An 11,338-nucleotide genomic window follows, 5' to 3' on the forward strand; every position below is an offset into this window, starting at 1 on the left:
AATCCCATGCGCTGTGGACCATGGGTAGATCTTTCAAACTGACATTACATTACAAAAACAAGGGCAGACAACCCTATGACTCTATTATGACTCTGCGCTTTGCGCCCACAATTCGCGGAGTCTTTGCAATGGACTTGGTCAAAACTTGGGCTTTAAGCCCAAAAACATGTCTTTGGGGGGGGTTCCACACCCAACAATCTCAAATGAGGTGAGGGAGGCATACCCATACCCACTGAGATAACTCCATAAAAATAAAAATGATGAGCCCAGAACTGTTGGATTGAGCTACATGATATATTGGCATGAATGGGCCAAAAAAATAATATAATGGATCCCAAATACATAATGCACCTAGAAAATCATAAGCCAGGACTAAATACAATAACATCTAAGTACATGAGACATAATGTCCATCAATCTTACATGGTGAGGGGCGATCATAACCAAAGAAGCCCTGTTGAAGAGACAAAGGCTCTGAATACCTGAATGGATCATCTGAAGGACACATGCATGGTGTGGGCATTGCAAGTGGTGGAAACCAAACCCATGACATTTGTGGACCTGCATCTGAGGCTAGATCAACATATGTGGTCATCTAGAAACATGGGGGGATACCTAAAGGGTCACCCCCTCATGAGGACTGGAACATCTCACACACCTATCAATGGGACAATTGTCTAGATCACCAAACCGTCGAGTGTATGAATGTCAATCATTTGATAAGGAGTTGGTGTTGAGCATGTGAGAAACAACCAAGTAAAAGGGAAATGATGATTCCCTTTTCTTGATCCAAGACATCGAACAAAGATGGAAGTTGGAAGAAAGGTACACCGCCCTCTATACCACTCTTCTGGAATAAATGTGTTAAGGTCAACAAAATAGGGCCTACCAGTGTTAGGGAAATTAGGAATCCTTAACAAAGTCACGAGGGCTCATAGTAGAGTGACTTATGAAATCACACTAGGGATGATGATGGAAGGGAATAAGATAGGTGGGTGGCTGACAAATTCCCTTCATAGATCATGATAAGGTTGGTTAATCTAGCAATGACTGACTCTATTCTAGAGGGGATGGTGAATGACTCAAATAGGGGTTCAAAAAATACCGAGTAGTAGAGCGCGAGGCAAAATATGAAAAATGGGATGGATGCAACACGATGTTTTATGGAACACTATAACGAGACTCAAGGGGACTTGAAACAAACTCCATAGATACAAGGGTGACTTGTCTCAGTTGCTTTGAACAAGGGTGACATAATGATGTTTCCCCTGGGGGGAGCCCAGAGGCGACCATAAAAACATGAGTAAATGATGGTTACTCATGAAAAAAATAGAAATCTGAGTGAACTAGTGTAAAGGTAAAGTGGTACCAAAGTGCGAGTGGTTGAAATAAAGAAATTCGGTTTTAATAGGCAGTAGAGTGAGAGCTCATGGAAAAAATGACTTCCTAGTGAAGTGTCAAATTACCAAAATAAAATAGAGACCTATTATATAAATTGGTGAGAGATTTCGAGTAGTGCTGATAGTTTGTCAAAAATATCTACAGTTTGGTCGCTATGGGCATCGAAAAAGATATGTGTTTTCCTCTTTGAGGGATTTTTTCCCCCAAATCCAATTTATTTTCCTAGTGAGTTGTGGATAATTTGGAAAGCAGGAGAAGGCCCTAAATATTATGGATATCATAATAGACAAACTAACCATCAGAATTAGGATCTTCGAGTTGGAGGTAGGTGGCCTAACCTTACTCATCATTTTTGGTGGATCAAATTTTTAGATTAGGGCTTAATTTCAATATGAGAGACCCTTTCTCATCCTCATGGTCAAAACACACTTTTCGAGGCGTTTTCTACACTTTGGAGCACAAAACTAGAATGCACAAGTGCGTCCAACATAATTTTGAGGAAAAAACTACATTATGGACTGAGAGGATTCACAGGACTAGTGGTTTGTTGTGAGATGAAGCTATGTACTAGACATGCATGCCTTTGACTATGGACTAAAAAAACATAACGGTATTTTTCATGTATGGTAGAGCTAAAGGTATCAAGGAGAGAATGAGATTTGGAGTCCCTCCATGCTAAGAATCAGGGGAATCTAGTAGCGAGACGGGTGTTGGAACGATATGGCATGCTCAACTTCTTAGAGAACCCAATGATGAGGGTTGGTGAGCCCTTGTTGTTGAGGATTGTGAGTTACTGGGACCCAGATCAGGAGGATTTCCTCCTTGGGGGTGGAAGGGGAGATACATCTAGTGCTGCCTCGTGGGAGGCATATAGGTGAGTTTGTTGATCACCAATGTGTACCAGGTAGTCATGCAAAGGTAACGACCATACATATCAGTGACCTAGAGAGGCTTCAGACATGAGCTACATCCCCCATAGTGTTGTGGATCCTCGGTAGTCATGCCTTCCACCATATCGCTGGAGGGAAAATAATGCTGGTGGAGAGTGTGTTGGGAGGGCCCTACTATGGGTGGGTGTAGATGATGTTGTCATCGTTGAAATGATAGTTGACACTATGCAGATGAAGGACCAATGATAATTGTTCATTTGGTACAGTTTTATGCTCACTATTATTTGAGAATATCCCCACTATTTTTCCTAATGTACAGATCCATGAGGGGGGCCCACAGGAGCTTAGGATGTGTGCTGGGGGTAGCTGTTGAGACAAGGTGGAGGAGGGGGAGTCAAATGAGTGTTCTGAATTGAGTGATTTTCTCATCGGGCCCATATGCCATTGTACATAGATGACTATCCATATAGTGGCATGAACTATTAGGGGGATCCTGACTTACTACTTCTACCAGGATGAGGATGGAGTCCAGATGGTAAGTGAAAGTTTCTATACATTTGATGCATTTATAGTTTAAGAAATATGTGTATATGGTACTAATTTCTAAACTTTGTGGTATGCAGATATAGCATCGGTGAGGCTGACAGGATACATGGGACGAGCCGTAGTGCCTGGCGCTACAGATCATGGTGGGGCCACATCACAATAGAGATCAAGAAGTGATGATCTACTCAAGAATCTATGGCGTAGATTCAACGTGTTACTGACCAGGGTGACAAAGTGTAGAGGGCATGATCTAGGAGATCAGTATAGAGATGATTGTATAGGTCTTCCCTCGGAGTGGCAAGGAATCACATGGCACATTGCTATGGTTGGTTAGGCACTACAAGATCTACGGGCTAGTGGGATAGAATCGTTGTCTCAGGAGCCTACAGATGATAGTGATTAGCAATAGGGACATGTGGTTCCCCATTTTTTCTTTATGACAACATGTGAATGAGAATGTTAGATGTAAGAAGAGTAGTGGACTCCAAAAATTGTATGACTATACATATATATATGATTATGCATATTTTTTTGTGATGATTGTTGTTTGCCATTTGTTTATTGATGTCTTCTTACATGTGATCAATTCCAATTTAGAATGTTATTTTTAATGATATTTACATAGTGATTCTTGTCTATAGGAACATGATTGAATGAGATGGATTCACATGCATGCGCCAAAACCTTAACTTGTAGATATTTTCTAAATAGGACACGATTATGCACATGATAAACACCATTAAATTTCATGACAAGTAGCAAGGAGTCAAGAAAAACATGAACGTGGGGGATGGAAAGATCAAGGGTTGTGTTATATTCTTTCCACGGCTAACCCACGTAGTGAACCGGGGGGTTGGAGGGGGGCGGAGCCCCCCTTCATTGTGCCGATTGCATAGCGAGGGGTCACAGGGGGGGCAGCAGCCCCCCCAGTCCGGGGGGTTTGAGGGGGGGCTGCTATATTAGGTTGGGCGAACCTACCTATGGTTTTCGGTCCTTGGTTTTGGACGCGATGGTTTTCAGTCCATGGTATTGGATGCTTCGACATGTATGAATATGTATTGTAACATTGAAAGGAATATAATGAAAAATAAAGCTGGTAGTCCCAGTTTTGGGATCCAGGGGAAATCTCTGTGTATATGTGTTTTATGTGTTATGCTCTCGCATTGTTTATTTTTCTGTGATTTAGAATTCGTATGCAGGTAATTTCTGTACAGGGTTAAAACCTACATTGGCATCATGATTATTGAGCTGGTCGAGGAATCAAATTGGGTTAGTCCTATGGTGGTTCAAGAAAAGAAGATGAAGGGAAAAATCTAGATCTAAGTAGATTTAAGAAAGTTGAATGATGCTTGTGTCCATGATCTATTTCCTATGCCATTCACAGATTAAGTATTAGAGAATGTTGGAGGTCAAGAAGCCTATTCATTTACCGATGGGTTCATAGGGTGTCATTAGATCAAGATCACACTAGAGGATTGGAGTAAGACAACTTTCACTACAGAATGGGGTTATTTTCAATATACAATTATTCCCTTTCGACTTAACAATGCTCCTACAATTTTTTCTATGGTGGTAGTCGCAGCTTTAAAAGAATTTATTCATAAGTTTTTGGAGGTTTACTTTAATGATTGGATAGTTTTTGGTTTAGTGAAGAAACATATTTCCAGCCTTCGCCTCATACTAGATACCTGTCAGAAGTATCAAATATCCCTTACTCTGAAGAAGTGCATATTCTGTGTACTATATAGGATACTTTTGGGCCATGTTGTCTGTAAGTAGGGGTTGATGGTAGACCCTACCAAAAATATAGTAATTATGAATTTGGAGCCGTTGAGGAATTTCAAATAGTTGCACGTAGTGTTGGGCCATACAGGATATTATAGGAATTTCATCAAAGCATATGTGTAGATCACTGGGCCCATGGAGATATTACTAAAGAAGGATGCGACTTTTTTATGGGACAATGATTTCCAAAATATTTTTGATGTATTGAAGGAAAAAAAGGTCATAGCACCTATTCTAGTGTTCCCCGTTCTGAAGAAGGAATTCCACATACATGTAGATGCATTCAGCATAACATTAAGAGTTGTGCTAATCCAACTAGGCACAGGTGATATTGACCATCTAATAGCATTTGCGAGAAAGACGTTATCCAAGGAAAAAAATAATTATTCAACCAGAGAATGCACTCCAGAAGTTTAGGCACTATTTGTTGGGTGTGCACCTCAAAATGTACACAGGCCATTCTGCTTTGAAGTACCTGGTCAATAGGTTGTGTTGGGGGGCAAATTTTTGGATGGTTTCTTCTCTTTCAAGAATATGTGTGGGAGGGCGAGGGGGGGATAATTTGTAGGTGGTTTCTTCTCTTTCAAGAATATGAATTTGAAGTAATTGTGAAGTGATGGCAATTAAATGCTAGACCAGATCACCTTTCATGCATTGAGAATGGTGATGAGCCTACGAATCTCGATGAAGGATTTCCTGATGCACAACTATTTGTTGTGAATGTTGCATACGAACATTTTGTAGACATAATCCAATTCTTGTCTATGGGTATAGCTCCTGAATGGTATACAATGCAGCAAAAGAAACAATTAGTGGTCAGGGTTGCAAATATTTCTATTATTGCAAGGAACTTATATAAAATTGGATCAGATGAGGTGTTGCGTAGGTATGTCCTAGATTATGAATGACAATCTATGCTCACTAAAGCTCATGGAGGAGTTGCCGGAGGACATTATGTGTGAAGAGAAATGCACAAAATATCCTGTGAGCGGGACTATGGTGGCCAACTATGCATAAGGATTCGAAGGAGTATTGTAGGACATGCGATTTTTGTCAGAGAATGAAGAGGAAATCTCGAAGGGATGAATTTCCTCTACACCTGCAAGTTTTGTTACAAGCATTCAATAAGTGGGCAATCGACTTCGTGGGACCAATACAACCATTAGGAAAAAAGATAGGAGCAAGACACATTATTACAGCGATCAAATACTTGACCAGGTGGGTTGAGGTGTAGCTTGTGAAGGATTATAGCATGACCACAACTGCAAAGTTAATTTTTGAATACATTTTGTCTCAGTTTGGCTGCCCTAAAATTTTGATGGGTGATAGGGGTTCACACTTCTTGAACAAAACAGTTTCTTCCTTACTGGAAGAGTTCTAGATGTATCATCAAAAGAGTATGTCATATAATCCTCAAGCAAACAGAACAATGGAAGCCTTTAATAAATTTTTGGAGAATTCTTTAACGAAAATTTGTAATGCAAAAAGGAATGACAAGGATGTGTGCATACCAGCTATTCTATGGGCGTATAGAAATACCTGTAAAAATTGATTGGACAAACACTATTTAGATTGGTTTATGGACAAGAAGTTGTGATGCCGATGGAGTACATCATTCCAAGTTTGCGGATTGTTGTAGTTACAGATATGGGCGATCGGGACACCATGGAAGAACACCTCGCATAACTAGTTTAGTTGGAGGTAGATCGCTTCTTGGTCAGTTTCCATCAGCAGGTGCAGAAGGATTGTGAAAAGGCATGGCATGCTTGCCACATTAAGTACCGCACCTTTAAGAGTGAAATCTGGTATTGTTTTATAATAGTAAGTTCACAAAGTTCCAAATGCGTTGGTCGGGGCCCTATATCATCAAGGAAATTACAGATGGAGGGGAAATTTAGCTTGTGAAGCTGAATGAAGAGCTATTTCCAAGAAAATTTAATGCGAGCTGTTTAAAGTTATATAGGGGTGATTCCACCCCTATGCAATGACTATATGGATGCAGGCTAGTCTTATTACTACAAGAAGTTGCAAGGGAGCGTAGGACTATAAACTACACTACCAGAAGAATAGTTGGGCGATGTGAATCGGTTGCATGATGAATTGAGAAAAGGCTCAAGGCAAAGCTGTGATGAAGGAGCTACATTTGAATGGTGGGTCCCATGCAACCTGGCCAAAAAGTGACCGTTGGAAGCACTCTAGCTGATTGCATGGTGATTTTTCCATTAAAGGGAGAGGGGGGGGGGGTGCATTTAAGACACATATATTTGGAAATATGTTGCCTAAAGCACATTAATGAGAGTAATCTGGATGGAATAGATGGATTTGAATTCAAACTAGGCTATAAATACAACATCCCTTTCCACATTCGAACACTTTGCTTCCTGAAAATTTTCCTTCAAATTTTTCACTTTATTTTGTGTCAAGAGAGGTGTTGTATGTCTACAAATGATTTGGAAATACTTTCAGAGAAGATTTCATAATCCGAATTTGGTAATATAACTGATTAGCAGAGGGAAATATTCTTGGAGAGATGACTACAACCCGACCTAAGTTGACCCAACCTATTCCTACAACTTTGTCTACCATAACACCTAGGAAATATATACCTAAACCATCTACTTTTGTGCCCAGAGAAAAGAAGCAGAAGAAGCCCCAGCAAGTGCCGATGCGGCAATCGCCATGCAAAAATCCAATGGAGGTCAGACCAAAATGGCAAGATGGATAGAACCAAGTGGCCGACAGAACCTTTGGACCTAGATGACAAAAAAATAACAATGGGAATTGAGGAGATCGATGTAGATGAAGTTGTTATGATAACTTGGTCACCACCTTATATATTACCAAGGAAATCCACCGCCAAGGTTCCTAGATACTCAAATTCCGAAAAATTCATGGTCTCTACACCATTGCTACTAGAAAATGTATATTTTGAGGGAAATTTGCTAGCCTGAATACATTATTTCAAGATAGAGGACTAGGAATTGGGGGATCACACGAAGTTCCCATAGTTGGAATCGAGAAAATACCTAAAGAGGGTATACTACAAGGAGTCAAATGTTACACAGCTCAAACCAATTAAGTGGGTGGCCAAAGTTGAGTGAGTAAGGCTCTTAAACATGTTATGGGTGTCAAATTTCATTCGTAGTACAATTAACATGGTTTGTGTGTGTCAATTATTGATGCTGGTTCATGATGGGTGCCTTTGGTTGGGAGGGCCCATCCAAATCATAGATATGTTGATTCACTGGATAAAATTGTTGATGTATCAATGCATAGACCCTGCAGATGCTTTCATAGCAAAATTATGGGAGAAGAAGTTAGTAGATCAAATGAAGAGCGACTTTAGGTTGGTGAAGAAGTCGTGTGGCTGTGCGATCAATTCCATATCAAATAGCAAGATGCAGTTCATTGTACAAATACTAGCCAAGAAGATGAAGTGGAATGTCGTGCTAATGAAGTGCTAGTGCTAGTGGTATCTATGGCTGCACAGTGCACCAAGGGAGTCAAATATAATTGGGCTAAGTATTTGTGTCATGAATTTTTTGAAGATTTTCGAGAGGCCCAGGACAAGGGTAAAGCCTTTCATTATACCTGGCTACTTTTGTTGATAGAACTGGTAGCATGGAGGAAATCATAAGAAAGTCAGTTCCCACATCATGATCTATATCTATGCGAGGCCGCGAAGTTCTCTTCGCCGTGGGCGACTAAGGACCCTGAGCATGTCATGGAGACTAAAATATTTTGGTTCTTGTTTGAATTGGAGTTGAGGATGGTGATTAACCAACGACCATGGTTATGACCTAATTTGTATGTGCAGTATGCCAATGTTGTTGATTTCAGGGAAGATTTTCATAATCTCTATATCCGCATGAAGAAAGATGCCATAGGCACATGGTGTAAGTTGCCATACTTGGTCGCCAAAGATGAAATTATGGGGATCGTCAGTAAATAGCCGAGTGACTGGCTCACCCCATCTGATGGGGGCGCAAGGAGCAGTAAGGCTGCTAAAGCTAAACCAGAGAAGACCACAACAAGGACACCAATAATGAAACAAAAGAAGAAGGAGGCACAGAAGGCTTCCACAAAGGATAAGTTTGTGCAACAGAAGGAGGCTTCCACAAAGGAGAAAGAAGAAAGAAAAGAGAAAGCCTTTGCCAAAGAGACGAAAGCACTAAAGGAGAAAACTACCACCACATAGTAGGCCACTATTGACCTTGGTGAATATGAAACTAAGTGCAGCAATGAAAGGGTTGCGACAGAAGGTGAACTAGAAGGGGGTGCAGGCCTAGAGTCCCTCTTCATTGTCAAAAGCAAGCCGAAGAAGAGCTCCATGGGACCACGCAAGAAGCATACGTCTAACAAGTCTATGAGCATGGCCCCTTTGTTCCTCACAGAGGGGGACCTAGATGAGATCAGTGATGTGGTCCGTGACGCAACGAAGAATATTTGAATCCACATTGAGGACCAATACCATCAAATATTGGACAAGGTGTAGCATAGCCTAAGGGAATTTCTAGTCCAGACAAGAATTATTCAAGTGAGCCTTGGACAGGTGATCCTTAGGCAAGTAAGCAAGTCAGTCTTAGTAGAAAAAATCACCACAAACGTCCACACAGTGCAGCTACCAGAGGTGTCACTACACGTTGAGACATCAGAAGACAGAGTGTTGTTATAGACATATTTGGGCACATCAACCCCAAACTCATATGTCAATGATATTAAGGCTCATCAGCCCCTAAAAGAGTTGTTTTACACCCTAAAGAATCTTAGTCATCTGAATGCCTCATTCCCCAAAAGTTTCATCTCAGAAATCACCCAGAAAGTGCCTAAACTGAACCATATTTGAAAGCCCTCTGTTAGGGTGAGATGCATCTCACCTACTACACTGTCTAAGTGAGTTGCATCACAGTTTTTCCCTTTAGTAAGTGTGATGGGAGAGGTTGGACAAAATTTTGAGACAATTTATTAGTTGGTTGCTCATGGAATCTTCTAGAAACTTCTCCTGTGCCACTTTCCTCTCTGAATTCACCCAAGGATGACCAAGGGAGCTAGGAAACCATCTCTAATTCCCCTCTCTTGTGGAACTAATTTCAACAAATGGAATGACGTTCATCATCCCCATTGATGAATTACCCTGTTGAAATCATATATAAAAGGATATTGCATCCAAGAGATCAAAAGGATAAATTATTCTGAGTTGTCAGGAAGTGCTGCTAGTTTCAGTATTGAGGTGAGAGAATTGTTTCATCATTGGTGTGTTCTTGTTGATTCATGAGGTGAAGAAGGCTTGAAGCTGGGATGAAGGTGCTGGATCAGACATCTTATGGGTTGTAATTCTCCTTGATATTAATAAAGTTCTTCAAGATTTTTCCCAATTGATTGTGTTAACTGTAAATGCTTTCATTTGTTCGTTATATATCTGATTCTATAATGTTTATGTTGGGATAGCTCACCATGCTTTGATAGGTCTTTGTTGCTGTAGTTGTGCAGGTACTCTCCAAGCATCTTAAGTATGGGGAGGAGTTACAAGATCAACCAAAGGAGAAGGACATCAAGTGAGGAATCAAGAAAAAGTTCCAGGTTGGTCCTCTACAATCTTTCTCTTATCTATCACACATAGGAAAGATCATTGAATTGCTTTAAACTATTGTTTCTAGGTTAGCTACCAAACCTAGAGGGTTAGTCGTTTGACAAGACACTAATTTTCCCATAAACAAATTGGCAACTCCACTAGGGAATCCAGATGATTGTTTTTTGCTATTGGTTGTTCTATGTTGAATTATATAAACTATAGACAGAGTCTGAAGCTAGCCAGGAAGCTTTCGAATTGCTTTTGTTATGCAATTGCATAGTAGATAAATGCTACTTCAATCAATCTCTGGTTCAGTTTATGAATTAAACATTTGACTTGCAAACACATCTAGACACCCTTTTGGTAGCTCAGTAACCTCTTAGGACATTCCATTATACTTTGCTTATCATTGTTCATCAAAACCAAGCTTAATCCATTGAAAACTGCTGCAAATTTGAGACAAAACACTTTCAGAAATCGCTCCTTGGACCATCGCACTGTCTTGAACTATAAAGTGAGATGCATATCCATTCCCAAATGGGTAAAGTGCTATGCATCACAGTTTGGCTCTCTAGTAAGTGCGATGGATGACCAAAACTCAATTTTCCCATCTAGGAGTTGAGGGTTTTGACTAGTTTTAATTCCTGCTTAGTTGATTGTTGAATTTGAACAATACCTCATCACTGAAGCCAACATACATCACTTAGATCAGCCTCAATTTAGATTAGGATTGGTGAATATTTTTGTGTCTTTGTTTTTCATTTACAATCCTTTGTCAAAAGTAGTGTTAATCGATTTTTCATTTCAATAGAAAAAGTGTCACAAAATCATCCTTCATAGCTTATCGATTAAACTATTTTGGTGCATTTGATTTAATTTGATTTCATTCAAAGTTTTGAAAAGATATTTCTTCAAACTTGAAAGTTTCGTTTTGAGTCTTCCTTTCTCTTTTTGAAGAAAAATTAAAATTTTCATTTTGTGTGAAATAGTTTTAGTCATTGTTGGATTTAGTTTTCCCAATTGGATCATTCACATTAAGGAGAGCTGAAAAAAATACATGCATTTGAATTTTAGTATTTTGGTTTGTGAATGCTTGATAGAAATAGCTAGGGAAATTGCATTAGATGTTCTCTTTTCTCTTTGT

Source organism: Pinus tabuliformis, chromosome 8 (genome assembly GCF_031772625.1).
Source record: "Pinus tabuliformis cultivar Carrire ecotype Pingquan chromosome 8, CPIR1, whole genome shotgun sequence".
Lineage (NCBI taxonomy): Eukaryota > Viridiplantae > Streptophyta > Pinopsida > Pinales > Pinaceae > Pinus > Pinus tabuliformis.